Source organism: Sturnira hondurensis, unplaced genomic scaffold, assembly GCF_014824575.4.
Source record: "Sturnira hondurensis isolate 20B ecotype Veracruz unplaced genomic scaffold, ASM1482457v3 Scaffold0006474, whole genome shotgun sequence".
Classification (NCBI taxonomy): Eukaryota; Metazoa; Chordata; class Mammalia; order Chiroptera; family Phyllostomidae; genus Sturnira; species Sturnira hondurensis.
In genome coordinates, this window is record NW_028079105.1 from 364,553 (window position 1) to 386,295 (window position 21,743).

The 21,743-nt window shown below is 41.8% G+C and overlaps 1 long non-coding RNA gene across 2 annotated transcripts in view; it reads right to left on the reverse strand.

The window, feature by feature from the left end:
- LOC118989281 (uncharacterized) overlaps positions 1-21,743 on the reverse strand; it is a 109,781-nt gene that overhangs the window by 61,978 nt on the left and 26,060 nt on the right. The window contains exon 3 of one of the 2 annotated variants that reach the window (XR_005066987.1): positions 13,177-13,672. The exons of the other annotated variant lie outside the window; for it this stretch is intronic. This is a non-coding gene — a long non-coding RNA (uncharacterized LOC118989281). Of the gene's footprint in view, positions 1-13,176; positions 13,673-21,743 lie in introns of those variants that run through there. 2 annotated transcript variants of the gene reach the window in all.

Below are 21,743 nucleotides of genomic sequence, written 5' to 3' on the forward strand. Positions count from 1 at the left end.
TCATCAAATCAGACACTCTCACTCAGGCCTACAGTACATGTAAACAATAGCTGCCATAAAATGCAAACAGCAGAAACAAAACATCTAAAGAAAAACCTTTTTGAAATTTGTAACCAAATGCCCATCCATAGTCCTTGTCCTTTTTCAAGGCTCTATTAATCATCTGCCTGCTGATGATCTACAAAAGGACTGAGGTAAATGGACTAAAAAAAAAATATGAACACTAATAAAACAGACTTTTTTAGTTTAAAAAATGTTTTTGTTTCTTCAAAAACGTATCTTCACTACCTGAGGAGAAGCAAAATGAAACGCAAATGAAAAAAAAGGTGTCATGCTGAATAATTTTGAATTTATAAGTGTTTAGAATAAATTTATTAATCTTCATACATTTATTTAACTAAAGAAAAATAAGATCCTAATCGCATGCATCAATGAATAGGAAACCAACTGCAAATTACCTATTACATTAACAACACATTGTCACACCATAAAAATGATAAAAGGTTGATCCTGTTCCCACTCCAGAATGTACCAGAAGCAGTCATGCAAATCCACAGTCTGCAGCATTGCTAGAATCTGCCTCTATCTCTGCTCATTGGCAGTAGCTCTGGAATGTCTGCATGAACACCACAACCTGATGGAAGCTGGTGAGCTCTCCCACTGATCTCTACAGCATCCAGATAATAGGTCAGCACATAGAGAAAAGACTCTAGAGGGCTGGTCTGGGGCTCACACTCCCAGAAGAGTTGCACCTATGACCTTGGACCAGACTCACATACAGACCATGGCAGAGACGCTTGCCCATTCATATATCTGGATAAATCCCAAGAGGCTTTATGTGACTGCATCTCCAATGTACATAACAGGGCTCTGAGCTAGTTTAACTATTCCGGGAATCTACCTAGCTGATTTAACTTTTTGAAAATTATACTCTTTTTTTTTTTTAAAGTAAATCTTTTTTTTTTAAGATTTTATTTATTTATTTATCTTTAGAGGGGAAGGAGAGGGAGAGAAACATCAATGTATGGTTGCCTTTCATGTGTCCCCTGCTGGGAGTTGGCCTGCAGGAAACTGGCTTGCAACCCAGGCATGTGCCCTGACTGGGAATCGAACCGTGATCCTCTGGTTCGCAGGCCTGCGCTCAATCCACTGAGCTACACCAGCCGGGGCTGAAAATTATACTCTTAAAAACTGATGGCAAACTGTACAACTAACTGTATTTGAATCATTCTACTAAATTAAGGATAAAGACCCTTTCAGACTAGGAACTAAGATCAGGTTAGTATATTCAAAGCTTGCAAGAAGATCAAGTCTTCATAACAAAGTTAAGGTTACAGTTATGCAATACTGATAGCATCATCATCATCATTAGTAACACTTATTAAACACTTAATTAGTCCAATGCTTTTTCCTAAATCCTTTACATGAACCACCTCATTTAATTATCACAAAAGCACATGGTGGGACAAATGCATATTCATGAAAATGTGTAAATCAGAAATTGTGTGCAACTCCTTACAACATGTCAGCAATCCTTGGATTTCACTATGATGCTGACTTATACCACCTAGAAGAAACATTATATTGTTATCCACCCAGTAGGAGTTCAGCTCTTATTTTTATTAATTATATTATTACAGTTGTCCCAACTGTTCCTCCTTTGTTCCCTTCCACCCAGCACACCCCACTCCCTCCAGCAATCCCCTCTCCTTTGCTGATGTCCATGGGTCATGCATATAAGTTCTTCGGAAACTCCATTTCCTATACTTGTTGTTAACATTCCCCTGCTTATTCTGTAACTACCAATTTGTATGTACTTCTTAATCCCTCCTCCATTTCCCCTATTCCCCCTAACCCCCTTCCCAACTGGCCACCACACCAATGTTCTCCATATCTTTGATTTTGTTTCTGTTCTTGTTTGCTTAATTTCTTTTTTAAATTCAGTTGTTGATAGTTTTTCATTGACATTTCAATGTTCACAGTTTTTATCTTTTTATTTTTTCCCAATTTTTTAATTTAATTATTTTGCAAGTACAGTTTTCTATTACTCCCATCCCATCCCACCCCCTGTGCTGTGCCCCCCTCCCATTTCCACCCTTCTCAGTTGTTGTCCATGTATCCTTTATATATGTTCCTTTAAATCCCTCACCTATTTCCCCTGAAATTCCCTCTCCTCTCCCCTCTGGTCACTGTCAGCCTGTTCTATATTTCAGTGTCTTTGGTTATATTTTGCTTGCTTGTTTGTTTTGTTGTTTAGCTTCCTGTTAAAGGTGAGATCATATGGTATTTGTCCTTCAACACCTGGCTTATTTCACTCAGCATAATGCTTTCCAGTTCCATCTATGATGTTGCAAAAGGTAGCAACATCTGTGCTTTGATTCTAAATGATAGGTTTGCTGGGTAGAAAAACCTAGGTTGTAAGACCTTGCTTTTCATCACTTTGAATACTTCTTGCCAATTCCTTCTAGCCTGCAAAGTTTATTTTGGGAAATCAGCTGATAGTCTTATGGGAACTCTTTTGTAAGTAACTATCTGTTTTTCTCTTGCTGTTTTTAAGATTCTCTATTTATCTTTAACTTCTGGCATTTTTAAAATACATTTTATTGACAATGCTATAACAGTTGTCCCTTCTTCCTCCCTTTTATTCCCTTCCACCCTGCATCCCCTCTTCTCCTGAATTAGTTCATATCCACAGGTCATTCGTACAAGTTCCTTGGATTCTGCATTTCCTTTACTATTTTGTATATACCATTTTGTATATACCTGTCTATTCTGTATATACCATTTACTCTTATTCCCTATACCTTTTCTCCCATTCTCCCCCCTCTTCCTCCCCACTGATAACCCTCCATGTGATCTCCATTTCCGTGATTCTGTTTCTGTTCTATTGTTTCCTTAGTTCACTTTTGTTTGAGGGTTTTGTTTAGGTTCAGTTGTTGATAGTAGTGAGTTTATTGTCATTTTACTGTTCACATTTTTGTCATCATCTTTTTCTTAGATAAACCCCTTTAACATTTCACATAATAGGGGCTTGGTGATGATAAACTCCTTTAACTTGACCTTATCTGGGAAGCGCTTCATCTGCCCTCCTATTCTAAATGATAGCTTTTCTGGATAGAGTAATCTTGGATGTAGGTCCTTGTCTTTCATGAATTTAAATACTTCTTTCCAGCCCCTTCTTGCCTGTAATGCTTCTTTTGAGAAATCAGCTGATAGCCTATGGGCACTCCTTTGTAGGTAAATGTCTCCTTTTCTCTTGCTGCTTTTAAGATTCTCTCCTTATCTTTACTCTTGGCTAATGTAATTATGATGTGCCTTGGTGTGTGATTCCTTGGGTCCAATTTCTTTGGACTCTCTGAGCTTCCTGGAAGTCTATTTTCTCCACCAGATTGGGAAAGTTCTCCTTCATTTTGTTTTCAAATAAGTTTGCAATTTTTTGCTCTTCCTCTTTTCCTTCTGGCACCTCTATGATTCAGATGTGGGAATGTTAAAGGTTTTCCTGGAGGTTCCTAAGCCTCTCATTTTTTTATTTAATTCTCGTTTCTTCATTCTGTTCTGTTTCAATGTTTATTTTTTACTTGTGCTCCAAATTGTTGATATGAGTCTCAGTTTTCTTCCTTTCACTGTTGGTTCCCTGTATACTTTCCTTTATTTTACTTTTCATAGCCTTCACTTTTTCCTCTATTTTGCAACCATACTCAACCAATTCTGTGAGCATCCTGATTACCAGTGTTTTGAACTGTTAAACATCTGAGAGAGTGGCTATCTCTTCATTGCTTAGTTGCATTTTCTCTGGAGCTTTGAACTATTCTTTCTGTTGGGCCATTTTTTTTTTTTGGTCTCAGCACTCCTGTTATGTTGTAAGGGGCACAGCCCTAAGTATTTGCCAGGAAGGGGCAACCTAAGTTGCTGCATTGTGGCACTATGTCGGGGGTAGTGGTCTGAGAGGGAACGATGCCACTTGTTTATCTTTTTGCCAGCTTTCAGTCACTTCCCCCGCTACCCACAATCAAATTGGGCCCTTCTGGTGCTGATTCCAGGTGGATGGGTTTGTATACATTCTAGGATCCTGTGGGTCTCTCCAATGAACTCTCCTATGAAGCTGGGTGTTTCTCCTGATGCTTCAACCCGCACAGGTCTTTTCAGAGGTTTGGAGGCTTTGCACTGGAACCATGGGGTGTGCAGTCTGTCTTGTTTCCCAGTTGTTCCTACTGGTTTATCTGTATGCAAATGTAGGTCTACTGGCTCCACCAGTTGCCTATTCCGCCAGCCGCCACCTTGCTGGGAGTCCTCTCCACCAGGCTGCCCATCTCCACTCCTCCTACTGGTCTGAATAAATGTTTCTTCTTTAATTCTTTAGTTGTCAGTTTGATTGTTCTGTCAGTTCTGGTTGATTTTTGTTTTTAAATTTGTTGTTGTCCTTCTTTTGGTTGTGCAAGGATGCAATGTATCTACCTGCACCTCCACCTTGGCCAGAAGTCTATACTGATATATTTAACCAGTGTCATCTGTCTCCATGTTCTCTGGCCTTCTGAAATAACCCCCTTTGTGTGTGTGTGTGTGTGTGTGTGTGTGTGTAAAAGCTGTCCCAAGCCGCCATGCCACATAGGTGAAGAAATGCTTTATTCCCCTATCATTTCCTCCCACTATGCTTCCAAATGATGTTTCTTCACCTTCGCTCCAGCAAGAAATAAGCTTCTAGGAAGTAAGAGCTCCCACCCCACCCCACTCTCCATGTCTATGACATCCTCTTAATTCTCATTCAGGCAACTCCAACCTGCTTTTATTTATCCCTTCCTTCCAGACCACACTCTGAGTTCCATCTGTTCACACCCAAGTGATTCTGTAAGTGATTTTACTGAATCAAGAGACAATCTTTCCATGATTAATTATGGCACTGAAATGTTCTCCCTACAACTTGTGTACAGTGCATTCAAAACACACCTAGATACTGTGGGCTGATGTACCAGAAATCACATTTTATCTCTTCAAGAGAAAAAGCTGAAACACACTCTGTAGAGTTAAAAAAAAAAAAAAAAAAGAAGTCACCCTGGAGCAGGTATGAACACCCATTCTGGAAAACAGGCCTGACATCTCTGCACAGTTATCAGAGATTTCAGCACAGGTCAGGACACTCAGCATGAGAGCCTGGGTGCTTGAAATTCAGGCAGAGAGGGGGATAACACACAGTGCTGTGTTATGAAGTTTAACAACTGGTTCACTGAATTTGGATATAAATGCTTATTAACCTTTTCATTTCTGTTAATGAACAAGACAAAAATGAAACAATAGAGATGAATGATAAAACTTAAGCCATTTGTAAATATGAGCAACTGTATCACTAAAATAAAAAGATACACCAAATTGTATTTTGGGGTCTATACCATTCTTCTAAAACCATAAAGTTATAAAAGTTATAAAGTTATAAAACCATAAAGTTATAAAACCATAAAGCTAAATTTTTAATTGTAAAGTGTTTTTTTTTCACTTTCCATCCATGTTCCATGGTACCCATCCATTTAAACAAAGGTTCTAGCCTTAGCCAGGTGGCTCAATTGGTTAGAGCATTGTCTTATACACCAAAAGGTTGCAAGTACCAGTCCCAGTTAGAGCATATACCTAGGTTTCAGGTCTGATCCCCCATTAGAGCACATATGAGAGGCAACCAATCAATGTCTGTCTGTCTGTGTCTCTCTAAAAGCAATAAACATCCTTGGGTAAGGAAAAAAATCTTAAAAAAAATTGTCTATGCTCTATATATGCTTTAAAGTATTAGAATAATATAGCAGAATCTGTCATATCTAACATATTTGTTAGAGTTCCTCTAAAGTATAAATGAGAGCATTTTCCATTCCACCAATAAATACAGTTTTATGAAGATATTCTCAAATGTTTCCAGTTTTATTTCATTACTAGCAGTAACAACCTACCTCTGCCATCTTCCTAATGACAATTTTCATTAGGAAGATAAGAAAAGCCATTGTGTTTAGAAACTCAGCATTGCAATTGTAATTCTTTGGTGAACATTTCCATCACTTCCTGTTTTTCCTGTTCAGCATTAATCAACTACCTCCCCATAAATATTCTACATTTCATTTAGAGATGGTGTGTAAAGTTAATCAACTCCTATACTCTATTTCATTTTCAGGAACCATTTGGGTATGTGTCAGGAGAAAACAAATATTAAAGCTGAAAATGTATTTCTTAATGGATTTAAAGTAACATTTCATTAATTTAAGCCCTTTCATACAAAAGAAGTGAAATGAAAAGATCCCAACATTTCATGAAAGTATTCTGTGAACGTAATTACAGGAAAAGGTTTTCTGGCCACATCTGAAAAGAATGGTAAAGAAGACCACCTTACCCTAAGCTTGGGCTATTTTCTGCAGTTCCCCAGCTACACAGAATGGTTCTAGTTTGATAGTTTCTAGTAAACATCCAGACCTTTCCTCCCATAGAAAAGTCAAAGTTTCATAATAATTTTCCTATTTAGCAGCAGTTTCTGGCCTTAACCTACCACTAGATCTGTGTCAGCACTCTTACCAGAGGGCTAGTGTGGTATGAATACCACATGGTGAGCTTCTGAATGACTTCTCAAGAAGTCCCTAAGGTAGGAAACTGAAATTCACAACAATGGGTCATGAAGGATCTGTGTGTCCATGTATTATTTGTTCAATAAACATGTTCCAAATCCTTACTAAGTGCCAGGCACAGGCTAAGTAATGTCCCCTGCCCTGGTAGGCTACAATTCCTGGATGATTATTTGTTGGGAATCACTCTGCATGGTTTCAGGAATTGTAACGGCCTCCCATGGCAAAGGATGAGTGAGTGACCTTCAGAATGCAAGCCACAAGGAGACAAAGCTTGTCTCTGGTAGCAAATGCTGCCTCTGTTTCTTCCTCTGCCCTCAATGCATGGTCAGATAATTAGAGATGGGTACGACCCCTCAGAAGGGGGGCAACCTAAGCCAGTCACAATCACTTGGGAGGCCTTCATTGGAAGGACTCGGGAGCTGCAACAAAGAGGGAGTGATGGACCCTCACCCCCTGGCTATTCTGACAGCCCGCCTGAATCCCCCTGTCCTCTGGGAGAAGTGCTTCCTGGCTCTAATCCACTTCAGCTGGAAAACCTGTGGGGTTTTTGGGAGGCAGTGCAGCCTCTTGCTGGCTAGAGCGGGATCTGGGGTGATCAGGCATAAGAAAGAATTCCTTAAAGTCCTGTGAAGCCTGCTTTGCTAAGGGTGCTTTTACTCATATGTTAAGGGTCCAAACAGGAAATGAGTATGTCTCCCAAAGTTTCTGCAACCCCCTTTCCTGACAGACACTGACTCAGACTAAGCCCTCAGATTTCTTTGAAATGTTATCTACTGTTTGATCCTTAGCACCTGTATTCCTGTGTATTACAACCCAATAAAAGCAGTTGAGGAAGGGGCTCTTGGCCTTTTTCCTCTGAGAAATTGGCCACCTCTCCTCCCTGAGCAGATCATGTCTTGGTAGTGTTACTTTCATCCGTGGTGGATGGGGGGACTTGCTAGCAAAGTTGCCCCTACAACTATTTGCTCCAACATTACTATTATCTTTTAAACATCCCTGTGGATGATACTTTGAGTAACCTAGCTTCTGGGTTGCTTAATTTGATTTTCCCAAATTAGGTCCTAAAATAAGTGCTTGGCTGCAGTTTATATGAGAAATGATCCCAGGAGTATAAGTGAGATGGAACATGTGGTATTCACAATGGTCCTTTTAAAACATGTGAGGACCATCAATACCTACAAATTATACTCAGAGTCCATGTGATGGCCTGCCATTCCTTAACCAATTCAGCAGCCACTTACCCTTCCAATGTCATTTCCCACTGTCATCTCCTTCTCTCTCAGACCTAATAACCAGGCCTCCTTACTAACCTGAAACAGACCCTGCTGATTTCTGTCTCAGGGCCTCTGCACCTGTCATGCCTTCCACCTGAACGTGCCCTGAGATGTCTGTTTCCCTCCTCAGATCTTAGTTCAATCATAACCTTCTTGGTGACTCTGCCCAGAGTGCCCTGTTTATCACTTCAAACCCTCCAATACCCCCATCATCTGCATTATTATAATTCATGACACTTATTACACTTTATTTTATTGTCTGTCTCCTCCCACTAAAATGTGAACTCCAAGGTGGAGGTGGGGGAGAACAGGTGATTTTTGTATGTATTACTCACTTCTGTATCACCTGAAATAGTGGGTTGTACAACAGACACTCAGTAAATACTCTCAGGTGAATTAACAATAAGCTAGCACAAACAAGAGGTCCATCATTATAAATAAATTTTCTCAACAGGTGGCACCATTAACTGACGAAGACAAGTCTGACTTTCAGTTGGCATCTATCTTTCAAATACAGACTGATGAAAAGTTCAGGAATCCCAGGGAAGTATTTGAAAAACCTTATGGAGCATTAATTAGTAAGGAAGAACATCTTTGAGAAATATACTGTAAATTTGAAACTTGTACAAATAGGAATTGTGCAATCAAGGAACCTCTAGAAAGAGTACATGTTGGGACATTTGGTCATTTAGAGGAGGAGGTCAAATATATGTATTTATACACTCTAAATTACATGTAATTCAATACATGTGATAAGTCAATGTGTGACATAATTGAATTTTCTTCTATTTTATCACTCACCTCTCCAAAAATGGATGGGAGAGATGCATATTAAAATTTAAAAAAACTCTGTTCTGTGGTCTTTGAAGAAAATCTATAAAAAGTAAATTTAGAACCCTAATGAAATAAGGTACGTGTAAGTGCTTTGTAAACTTTAAAAGGAATAAAGTTAAAAAGAAATGTAAAATACATTTTTTACATCTTTAATATGATACTAAAAGTAAGTCAGGGAGCAGGGTTCACCATGATGCCCCTGAGAGGAGAGAAAGGCTACACACAGAGATGAGGGGACAGTAGTGTGGGAGGAAAAGAAGACAGCTCAGTTCCATAACTAATTAGGGGCAGGAAAATTCTGGTCTCAAAATCTAGTCTAAACTGATGGTCCTCCATTGTTAGACACAAAGGAATCACCAGTTCTTTGCTCCAAGCCCAGGCCCTCCTGTCTCCACTTCCAGATCCATTTGCAAGTGTGGCTGAGCCGAGTGTCTGTACTGAGCAGCACCACAGACAGTTCCAGTGGTGTGGTTGGAAAACAGTTTCATTCAGAAAGCACTGCTCCAAGCTGAGTCCTCTCTTTTGTTTTCATTTTAGGTGCTTTCTTAATAGTGGCCAAAAGATGGCATGCATAACACTAATTCCAAAAATGGGTCCATGTGAGCCGACCTGTACCCATATGAATTAAGGAGTTACATATTCAGTACTTGCCGGTGGAGAGAGCATAGAAGACAAATAAAGGTTTGAGGAAACAGATGGGAGAAAGGCCACATAGACTCAACCACCATAATCATCTGACCATGAACACAAATACATCACAGAATAACCCGTTCTGAGAAACTTTTCTCGGTATGAAAGCCTAGGATTTAAATATTGGCTTATATGTTATTCTAGACTTCTTTTTTCTTGTTTTGATGTTTGGTTGTTTGCTTGCTTTTTAAATATTTGTAGCCTTAATTTTCCATTTAGAACAGCCATAATGGGAGACTAAGCTCTCAGGGTATTTTATTTCAAGTCAAAAAACACAATCTTTATGAGGCCCCTCCCTGAGTACCAGATAAGCCTCTGAGGTCATAGCAATGAAGAAATCAGTATTCAATCATCAGAGACCCTCCTCTACACCAGTGAGAAAAGAAGACACGGCACAAATGGAAACACAGGAAGCAGCCTGGGACAACTAAGGAAGAAACCGCCCTACTTGCCCCTCTCCCCAGTATGAGAGAGGACAGGTACTGTCTACCCTGCACAGCAGCCTCATCTGGTGAGTGATAGTCACTCATTCCATTGTTAATCTCTGCTGTGACTCCAGAGTGTGTGCTATGGTCAACTCAGGACAGCTGTATGCCCTAAGCTAGGCCTGGGTGCTAACCATGGAATGGCATGTTGACAGGTTCCCTGGGGGCCAGGGTGGTGGCAACAGTGATTAGTAACTCAGGGCTGAGGAGAAGAGCCTAGTTGCCCCACAGATCCTCATCCCACTACTGACCACAGAGGATCAAAGAACAGTGAACAAAGATTCATGTAGTGTCCCTTGTAAGGAGCATCACAGTTCTGGCTCTTCGCAAAATTTCTTTAATCAATCTTTCTTAAGGTTGATTAAAAACTCTGCATTCTGCCCTGGCTGATGTGGCTCAGTGGACTGAGAGCTGGCCTGTGAACCAAAGGGTCACTGGTTCAATTCCCAGTCAGGGCACATGCCTGGATTGTGAGCCAGGTCCCCAATGAGAGGCAACCACACATTGATGTTTCTCTCCCTCTCTTTCTCCCTCCCTCTCTCTGAAAATAAGTAAAATCTTAAAAATCTCTGCATTCTTAATGCCTTCAGTGTCTTCCATGAGGTGGTATTTTTTTTTTTCCAATTCTCCTACCAGAAAAAGCAGAGCATTTCCCTAAAGATCGAAAAGCATAACCTTTCATCAGTCAAGTTAGTTGAAAATAATGCCTGATCACCTGACCCATGGCCTGAACTCCACCAATCATGAGGAGGAGGTACATGGAGAACAGTAACAACATTTGCTATACTTCTAACTACAGACGGAAGTGCTAAAGAATGGCCTCATTTGACTTTGCAATAGAAGGCTCAAAATGCAAGCCAAAAATAATACAAAAAGCAGTGATGATAACACATTGTACCAGGAAAGCAAATCCTCATAAAATACAATACCTACAATTGAATGGGCTCAGGTACACTAGTCTTTTCATCTCCAAATATGCTCATCGTTAACAGCCAGTGCATGATGGTTCACAAACAATTCAGCAGAATGACTCACAAAGGCACATGGAGAATGTGGGACTCCTGCCAGCTATGTAAAAGAGGAACTAGGTAGCCATCTACAGTCTTTTCTGAACTAGATCTTTAAGACTGAACTGGTTATACATGTCTAGTCAGGCATACAAATGAAGACAAAGGAAACACTATTGTTTAGGCACTGCACCAGGTGCAACAGGCACCCTACTGAGAACAATACCAAAGTGATCATGATCCTACTCCATTTATACCTCTTACTCTCCTTTGTGTCTAAGTCACCAGCTGAGATTGCACTTTGTACTATATGACATTAGTTCTTTGAAGAGACCAAGATGGACTTCAGTTCTGTTCTCTGATATATTAAATCATGGCATTTAATTATGAAATTCTGGCAACTCCTCTAGCAGAGAAGTCACAGATCTCTGTATGTCCTCTGAGGCTACTTCTCAAGCTTTCTTGTTGGTATGAATCACCTGGGACCTCTCTCCTCCAGTAAGCATGGGCAGGGCCTGAGACGCTGAATGAACACCTGAGAGGCCCCAGGACTTCAGTGTTGCTGCCACATGCACCTCTATGATGGGGTCACCAAAAAGAAGCTCTAAGGAGTCACAGGAGACTATGGTTCAGATAAAATTGTTCTCACTGGTGTTTTCCATGAGAACCTGTTGTATACAACTCTGGATGTGTTTAACCAAAACACAGGTAATTAAACATCTTGTCCTTGTGAAGATATATACATATATAATTTCCAGTAAATGTCAATATAAATAAGGTAATATTTACTTTATTGTTTTAGATGTACTTAGAGTAATCTTTATTGAAGCAGAAAAAACCTTACTGAAGAGGAGGTACTAAAATAAAGGAAAAGAATGAAAGACATACAAGAAATGAATTGGAATAAAAAAACTAAAGACAAATATATGAGGTTCAAAGATGTGAGGTGGCAAAATTGGCCAGGAGCAGGACTAGAAAGTCAGTAAATGAAGGCAGAAATGGCAGGAGAGAAGAAGGAGGCAAGACAAAGTATAATGAGTCCCCATCCAGAGGCTTTACCTAAGCAAACCACTCATGCTAGGAATTTCTTCTGGCCCCTGTTGCTGCCCTGCTCTTCCACCACTGGATTCTGAAAAGCTGACAAATATCACTCAGTCCCTTATGAGTGATGGTATCTATAACACTGCCAAATTGTCACCCACCTTCCAGTCTAGTGTTCATAGAGAACGCCCAACCAACTCATCACAAGCCCCCACCATAAGGAAATACTTTCTGGCAAGTCATTCCAACTCTTCAGAGTAACTCCTTAATTTTCCACGAGGAACTCTGAGTTCTCTTCTAAAAACAAAGCCCATATTTGGCACCATAAAGAAAAGAATAAGATTTTGGTGTATCTTATTTTAATCTACTAGGGGAAAAGTCATTATGTTCACCCTTTACAAAGCAGTTTGTCAGAAGTTGAAAATTTTTTAAAGATTTTATTTATTTATTTTTAGAAAGAGGGGAAGGGAGGGAGAAAGATAGGGAGAGAAACATTAGTGTGTGGTTGCCTCTGGAATGCCCTCTAATATGGACCTGGCTTGCAACCCAGGTATGTGCCCTGACTGGGAATCGAACCAATGACCCTTTGCTTCACAGTCCAGCTCTCAATCCACTGAGATACACCAGCCGGGGCAGAAGTTGGATATTTTGAAATTTGGTTAAAGAGTAATTTTTATTTGTTCTATACAAAATAACCTTTCACCTCATTTAAACAATTCAACTTTAAAGAGTGAGTCAGCACCACAATCCCAAAGTATAACTCCTTCCTAATTCAGTGAAAGATAAAAGTGGCATTTTCTCTCCATCCTATATCTCAAAGAGTAAGAAGAGAGACCCCAGAATATGAAGTACAGGAGACAGGACATGAGGCCTGCTCTGGGAGCTTAAACCACCTTTAGGAGAAGAACCAGCTAATTAGTGGGACGTCCAAACGACATGCAAGGAAAGGAATCTCAACCAACCAGACACATACATTTCTTTATTATCTCTATGATCTATGACACCCCCTCCACCTCCAACTTAACTTTCACAAACACAAATTAATAAAACCATACAGTAAAGCCACAATTTTGTCTCTTCTTCACTGCTGTGTCTACAGCACCTAGAACAATGCTCTCAGTGAGTGCTCAATGAATAAATCCATTTTCAGTAAGTTAATATATTTCCCGGCTCTCTACCTGTGGTGAAGGGCCTGCTCCCTGCTCCCACTACCCAGAGAGTCTGGCAGTTGTCGAGCTGTGCTAGACCAAGTCACTGATTTAATTCATAGCCATTGATGGCTCCACTCAAGTCCTGTGCACGTGCTCAATGCAGTGCTGCTTGGCTATGCTGACCACTGAGTTCATCTATCACTTTGCCCCAAGTTCAAGAGAAGAAAAAAGATGCTATTTATTAGGTAGCTTTGAATCCTATCATTTTTGTTATTAAAGCTCTTAATTTTAAGTGGACTTACTTTATTAGAGTCATCTGGTCATGTTCTACCACTCTAAAATACAGGAATAAAGTGTGTTCAACAAGCAGAGGTGCTCAACACTGCATGCACTGTGGAAGGGGCTCAGGGGGAAGGAGGGCCCTGGTACTTTCCCACTCACCTGTCCAGGAGAGCTGTCCCTAATGACCACCCAAAATGGGCTCTGACTTCACACGCCTTTCCCCTCAGTGTATCTGTGGTCCAATTAAACGTTCTTGTCCTGAAAAGGCAGATCTGCAAGGGTACGTCTCTGGCAGAGAGGAACACTGAGCTCCACCTAAAAGACCAACACACTTCTGGTTTTTCTCTGTCTTCACAAAGACATCTGCATATTTCAGAAGATCAGAGTCCTCCACATGCACCCTGGTAATGCCATTTCCCCCATTTTTGCTGCCGTGTTCATTATCTGCCACTGGAGACCAAGGAGATCCATGTTCACCTCCTTTAGGCCTTTTACAAATACCTCAGAGATGGGGTTGTAGAAGCTTGGGGACATCTGCTGGACTCTTGTGCCTAGAGGTTAATGAACCACTCCATACGATGTCCTGCAGAACTACCCCACTAAGTGACCACATGCATATACTGATTCATTTAGGCCACTGCTGACTTCAAGGGTTGTTCGTACATTTAAAAAGAAAGAGAGTACAGTCACTTTAGAAGAGGGTTTCATGGCTGCCTACAAAACTAAATATGCTCTTACCACACCATTCAGCAATCACACCTCTTGGTATTTACCAAAGGAGCTAACAACTTATGTCCACATAAAACCCAGCATATGAATATTTAAAGCAGTTTATTCATTAATTTCTAAAACTTGGAAGCAACCAAGATGCTCTTAAGTAGGTGAATGGACAAATAAGCAGTGGACCACCTAGACAACAGAATATTATTCAGTACTAAAATGAAATGAGCTATCAAGCCATGAAAAGATGAGAAGGAACCTTAAGAGCATATTTCTTAAGTGAAAGGAGCCAATCTGAAAGGTCTACATACTGTAGGATTCCAACCATATGACATCCTGGAAAAGACAAAACTATGGAGACAGTAAGAGATTAGTATTTGTCAAGAGCTGGAAATCCAGGGGTAGGGGGAGCATGGAGGATTTTTAGGACACTGAAAATATTGTGTATGATACTATAATGAATGATGGACCTATGTCATTATATATTTCCCCAAACCAATTAGGATATACAGCACCAAAAGTGACCTGTAATGTAATGTAAACTGTAACAAACTGTGGACTCCAGGTGACAATGTAGGTTCATCTATTGTTACAAATGTACCACTCTGGTTGGGGATGATGTTGATGGGGGAAGCTGTGTATACATAGGGCAAATGGTGTATGGGAAATCACTGTACCTTTGGCTCAATTTTGCTGTAAATCTGAACCTGCTCTTAAAAAAATCAAATATAAATAAATAGTGAAAGAAAAAAAATATTTTTCAAGGGAAACAGAGAGGGAGGTGCTTCTCTGTCAGAAAATTGTTTGCAGTATTTATTTTCTCTTCTACAGAAGGCTCTAAGTCAGCAGGGCCACATGCCACAAACAAGTCAAACCAAAATAACAAATGAAAAATTCCCACTGCTGAGATGAGGAAATTGGTGTGTTGTGATGGGAAGGATACTGAATGTATCTCCTTCCTTCCCCTGCTGGTTCAGAACACCTTGCCAGATGCTAGTACGGAGGCTAGATTCACACCCTTCCCAAATCTGAAAGCCTAGAAATACATTTTTCCAGCAAAACTTTAATAAGTAGCAAAATAACTCTAAAGTAAGCAAGTTAGAGGTGGTATAGAATTCATTTTAAATTGAATATTGACTGAATATTAAAATCAATAGTTTAAAAGCTCAGAATGAAAATTTTTTTTATATTTTATTTATTTATCTTTCGAGGGGAAGGGAAGGAGAGAGGGAGAGAAATATCAATGTATGGTTGCCTCTGCCGAGGACACACAATGTATCGTGTGTCCCCTGCCGGGAACTGGCCTGCAACCCAGGCATGTGCCCTGACTGGGAATCAAACAGAGACCCTCTGGTTCACAGGCCCGTGCTCAATCCACTGAGATACACCAGCCAGGGCTTCAGAATGAAATTTTTAATGATGAAATAACCTTTTTTGTATTTTCCATCACCATTTATCCCCCCATACCCTTTTCTGCCCCCACTAACCCCTTCATCCTGCAATCACCACACTGCTGTCTGTGTCCCTGAGTTTTTTTCTCTTCTTTTCTTTTTTGCTTACTACATCCATCCCCTCAACCCCAACTCCAAGCTGTCAGTCTGCTCCCAATCTAAGAATCAAGACTCAGAATAGTTTTATCAATTAATACTTACCTAAAACTTAAAAAAAATATTAGATTTTTAAATTCTTAAAAATTTCAGAGCCTATGAAAACAATAGAGCCTGGTTGTGTATTTCAACCATCCCTGAAAGAACTTAATATCAGGTAGGGTCAAAACTTTTTTAAAGACATTGCCAAAACACCTGAGTTTTTCACTGGAACAGAAGGAGGAAACAGAGCAGGAAGAAATAGTAAACAGAAGCAAACAAAAATAATAAAGCTGGAATCCCAGTTACCTCATAAGCTTTTAGATAGAATGTATCCCTACCCCCCAGATTCTTTCAGGATTTCTTCCTTGACTAGATTTCCTGTAGATGCAATAATGCATATTGTGGGGGGCTCCCCGCCAGGCCTCAACCCCAGCTGCCATGGATGAGAATAAGTCTACCAAGACATGATCTGCTTGGGGAGAAAAGGTGGCCAATCTCTCAAAGTAAAAGGGCCTAGAGCCTTTTCCTCAATGGACTTTTATTGGGTTGCTTTTGCACAGGAACACAGGTAAAGCTCATTAATCATTGTTAGGCAATAAGGATCAAACAATAGATAGCATACAAAGAACTCCAAGGGCCTATTTTGAGTCAGAGTCAAATAGCTAAATGACCATAAAACTTTGAGGAACAAACTCACTTCTTGCTTGGACCCTTATCATTTGATTGAGAGCATTCTAAACAAAGCAGTTTTCACAGGATTTTACATATTGTTTCTTAGGCCTAATTGCCCTAGGGAACCCACTCTTTCCAGCACAGGGCTGCACAGCCCTCTGTCATTGTTTCAGGCTTAAGTCAGGCAGGGGAAGTAAGGCAGCCAAGAGATTAGGAGACTTCTCACAGACAGAATAAGGACTCAGGCTATGTCAAAGCCAAGGGGTGAGGGTCCATCAACCCCTTTTGCTATAGTCCGCCAAGTCCTTCCCTGGGGCCTCCCTGTAATAGTGCCTGTCTTAGGTCATCTCCCCCTAGGAGAACCTTACCCATCATTGGCTAACCAATCAAGTATGGGGGGCAGTTATGGATGAAGTAAAAGGAACAGAAGGGGCACTTCTGTCAGGAAGATAAGCTTTGTCTCCTTAGTGGCTTATGATCCAAAGGTCTCTCACTCAGCCTTAGCCATGGGGGGAGGGGCGGTGATGGGGGACAGTTACAGCTCCTGAAACCAAGCAGGGTGTTTCCCAACAGCATATGGCACCCTCATAGTGAAGGTTGAGTGGGTCATCAGTTTGTTCTCTATGTCAAACCATGAGTGCCTTCCAGATTTTTCTCTAGAAATTCAAAGCAGAATAAGTCACTAAGCCTGTATCTTCTCAGACAGATTGCCAACATAGGCTAACAACCATAGAAGATGAGGGTTCCCTCTACTTATAACTTTCTGATAGCTTATTATAAAGGGAGACTTGTTTTTTTAAATTTTTTAACTAAATTATTGTTCAAGTACAGTTTTCTGTCTTTTACTTCCATCCCAGCCCACTCCCCCAGTGCTCCCTACCTCCCTCCCATTTCCACCCCCCTTAGTTGTTGTCCATGTGTCCTTTATACTAGTTCCTGTAACTTGTTTTGTTATGCGTTCATTTTGAGGGGACACCTAATTTAGCATGAAGCTGCCTTCGACTTCAAACTCCAGACTAGACTTTGTGAGACAGAGCAGGAATCTACCAAGTTCTGCCACTTGCTAACTGCGTAACATTATGCACTCATTACCAAGGCACCATTCAAAATGCTTTACTTGGATTAACCCATTTAATCCTAAAAAATAAAAATAAAAACAAACCAACAAAAAGAAAACTCTGGGAAAACATATTTGCCAATGAGACCTCGGACGAGGGTTTGATCTCCAAAATATTAAAAAACTCACACAACTCCTTCAGTGAAGACAGAAAATCCAATTAAAAATGGGCAAAAGACATGAAAAAACACTTCTACAAGGAGGACATGCAGAGGGCCCAGAGACATATGGAAAGATGTTCAACATCAGTAGCTATCAGAGAGATGCAAATTAAAACCACAATGAGATACCACTTCACACCAGTCAGAATGGCCATCATAAACAAAGCAACAAACAAGTGTTGGAGAGGATGTGGAGGAAAGGGAACCCTAGTGCACTGTTGGTGGGAATGCAGACTGGTGCAGCCACTGTGGAAAACAGTATGGAATTTCCTCAGAAAACTAAAAATGGAACTTCCTTTTGATCCAGAAATTTCACTCCTGGGTCTATATCCTAAGACACCAATCAAAAAGAACCTATGCACTCCAATGTTCATAGCAGCACTATTTACAATAGCCAAGTGCTGGAAGCAACCTAGGTGCCCATCAGTAAATGAATGGATCCAAAAACTATGGTACATTTACACAATGGAATTCTATGCAGCAGAAAGAAAGCAGGATCTCCTACCCTTTGCAACAGCATGGATGGAACCGGAGAGCATTATGCTAAGTGAAATAAGCCAGTCTGTGAAAAACAAATACCATATGATCTCACCTTTAACTGGAACATAATCACCAAAATGAAAAAGCAAACAAAATATACCCAGAGACATTGAAATTAAGAATAATCTAATAACAGCCAGAGAAGAGAGGGGAGGGGACAATGGAGGGAAGAGTTTTCAGGAGCTGCTATAAAGGACACATGGGGGAGGGTGGAAGCAAGGGAGGGAGTAGAGAGGAGGAAATGCAGACAACTGTAATTGAACAACAATAAAATAATTTTTAAAAAAACTCTATGAGATGGGACCCAAGAAGATGAGGAAACAGACAGAATAAGCAACATACTCAAGATCATACAGCCGGTAAGAGAAATAATAAGAATCAAGTAGCCCTGTTGCTAGAGCCCATGCTCTTAACCACTGTCAGGGTGGGTTTTAAATTTTTAAGTATAACCCACTATAAGAATTATCTTTTATTTTAACCCATGTTAACATGTATGTTCTACAACACAACCCAGTACACAACACATATATAATTGAAACCAAAATCTTATGAGACTACATTGATATTTTCTATTGTATTTTTTGTTTAAAATTAAATTGCTGGTCACTCCCCACCAAACTGACCCCAGGATCCACTGAAATTCATGAGCATAAGTTTGAAAAACAGGCCCCACATTTCCTCTTACCATCAGAGGAATTTTGCAAGTGCCAAACTCTTAGCACAATGCCTGAAACATACTGTGTGCTCAGTAAAGTAGGGATTGTTGATCTTGTAAACTGACTACAATTATGGGAGTCAAGGACGCTAAGGAGGAAACCCTAATTGGGCCAAAGTTGAATTCCTTGCCAGTTAGCAGTGAGACCAGGAGCTTCCCCTATATTTTTACCTTGTACTAAAATGGAAATCTACATTTAGGAAGAAAGCTGGCTTGTGGCTAAGTCTGGTTTCCTCTTCTCCTCTAGAAAGGGCAATTTACAGTTGCTATGCCACTCTGGTGGAACCCTCAGGAACATCTATGTTTACAACTAACACTATTCTGGACACTATCAGCTATTTAAATTTGGTCTTCATAAAGGAGTCCATCTGGGGAGATACACTCATTTCCTGATAATGCTTTATAAATTACCTCTAACTTAGTGGCTTAGGACTGATGTGGACACCGGTCCGCAGTGTCCTCGGCATTATGGATGAGATGAGATACATTCACATGGACTACAGAGTCCAGTGGAGGAAAAGGGCAAGCATGGCTTTTCTCTCAAGGAGAGAAAGAGCCACAGGCTCCACCATGACTGGCCTTTATTGGGTTTCTCGGCACATTACATGATGGTCCTCATTTACTATGCACAGGTTCGATTTAGGTGGTTACCTTTTACAGAAAACAAAGGAGCCAATGCCAAATATTTGCAAATATCCTTCCTCCTATCACAGAGGAAGGATATTTGCAAATGAAAAGGGAAAAGTGGTTGAACCGGTTACACTCCATACTGGGGAGTTTTAGCATAGATTTAAGGAAGTTACAGTAAGCACTTTCTGTCTCAATTCAGGCTGAGGGAGTTTTTAGCAAAAGCAAGACTCAAAATGGCCTAGGCACATTGCAGGCCTGATTCACCATGGGGGAACCTATCTGTGGGCATGGGTCTTGTGCATCTCCGAGTGGGAGCTGGGCCCACACCATGCAGAACAGTCTCCTACATAGGATAAGACAAACTTATTATCTTAAAAACGTATTGTCTTCTAGAGGTCAGAAGTCTGAATCGGATCTCACTGAGCTAAAAGCAATGCATCAGCAAGGCTGCATTCCTTCTGGAAGCTCCGGAGGAGAATCCATTTCCTCACCTTTTCCAGGTTCTTTCTTGAGGCCATTGTATTCCTTGGCTTGTTACCCATTCCTCTTCCTCCAAAGCCTGCTATAGCAGGGTGAAACCTTCTCCTATCAAATCGCTCTGATTCTGACTCAGACTCTGTTTCTCATCTCCTTGTCTGAATCTCCTGACTTCTTCATCCATCTGACAAAAATGAAGACCCTTGTAATAACATTGGGCCTATGTGAATAACACAGGATAATATGTTTTAAGATCCTTGATTTAGGAAGATGGTGGCGGAGTAGGACAAAGGATTTCGCTTCTCTCCATGCACCGGAGAAGGACCTGGCTGATCTGCAGAGGAGCACAGCAGATGCCCAACTGGGACCCAGCATATAAGAAGGCAGGACTTCAGAGAGTGTAGCGGACACTGAATGACCAGAGGTTGAGGAGAGGAGACGACCCTAGATCAACAAGGTACAAGGGAGCAGCGCAGAGGCTGTGGCAGGCCCCCTGCCAGGCCATGCCAGGGCCCTGGCCAGCTGCCCCGGTGTCTGAGAGCAGAGGGTGGGCAACACCGACTCTGGGAGAGAACTGGTCACCGGCACCACCCCCCCATCTGGCAGGGGGTAGATTGCAAAACACCATAAGAGATCGGTCTGCCAGTAGTGATGGAGAGAGGAGGAAGCAAACCAGAAAGCTCTGATAACCCGTGCAGTCAGGTTGCCGGCTTGGGAGAACTGAGAGCTGCCCGAGCATTCCCTTGCCAGAGCATTCCCTGCTTCGAGGGGCCTGTACCGACCCTTGAACAGTCTTGGGGAGTCTCGGGCTGCTGGCAGGGCCTCTAGAAGTGAGTCAGTTGTGAGCTCCATCCCTACTCACCTGGCACAGACCAGCTCCATCCCTGCTCAGCTGGCGCAGACTGGGAGGCACTGGGAGTCAAGCCATGGCCTTCAGCTTGGGTGGCTGCAGGTCGCCAGTGCCTCCCGGGCCCTGCGGGCCCGCGCCAGCCCTTGGCTTGACCAACCACCGGTTGCCCGCGCCTTCCCGGCCCTCTCTGGGCCCGCACCAGCCCTTGGCTTGAACAACCATCCTTTGCCCGAGCCTTCCCGGCTCTCACGGTGCCCATGCTGGCCACGGCCTTGAACAACTGCGGGTCACAGGCGCCTCCCAGCCCTCGCATGGCCTGCGCAGACAGGGAAACACAAGGAGTCAGGATGTGGCTGTTGGTTTGGGAGAATTGTGAGTTGCCCTGTGTGTTCAGCCACAACACAGGGAAAGGTCCACACCCAAGCCTTCGAGAACAGGATAGCCTGGCTGGGAGGGCGCACCCTCACGCCAGACCAGGGCTGGAAAGCCTGGGAAAAAATCCGCTCTCAGTAGGGCATGGGAGAGTGGCACCAGTCTGGATCCGGCGGGGGGGGGGGGGGGGGGGGGGAGGGGNGGGGGGGGGGGGGGGGGGGGGACTGGGGAGACCAGTTGAGCTACTGAGGGGAGAGAAGAGCCACACTAACAGCCCCTGAGGCTGCTGCACCTAGTGACACCAGAAAAAAAGGTTTGAAATAGCTGGAAACCAACCAGAAGAGTAGTGGGAGCGGAGAACACCAAGATACCTACAGGAGACTGCACCACTGAATTTCACAGCTATCCTATCACAGAAGTTCACACCATAAACTCAGGGTACCAGAACAGATCAATTTAAGAAGCTGAGGCCAACAAGAAGAGCATCACAAACAATGGGAAGACAAAGAAACAATCCCCAAATGAAAGAAAAGGAGGAAGCCT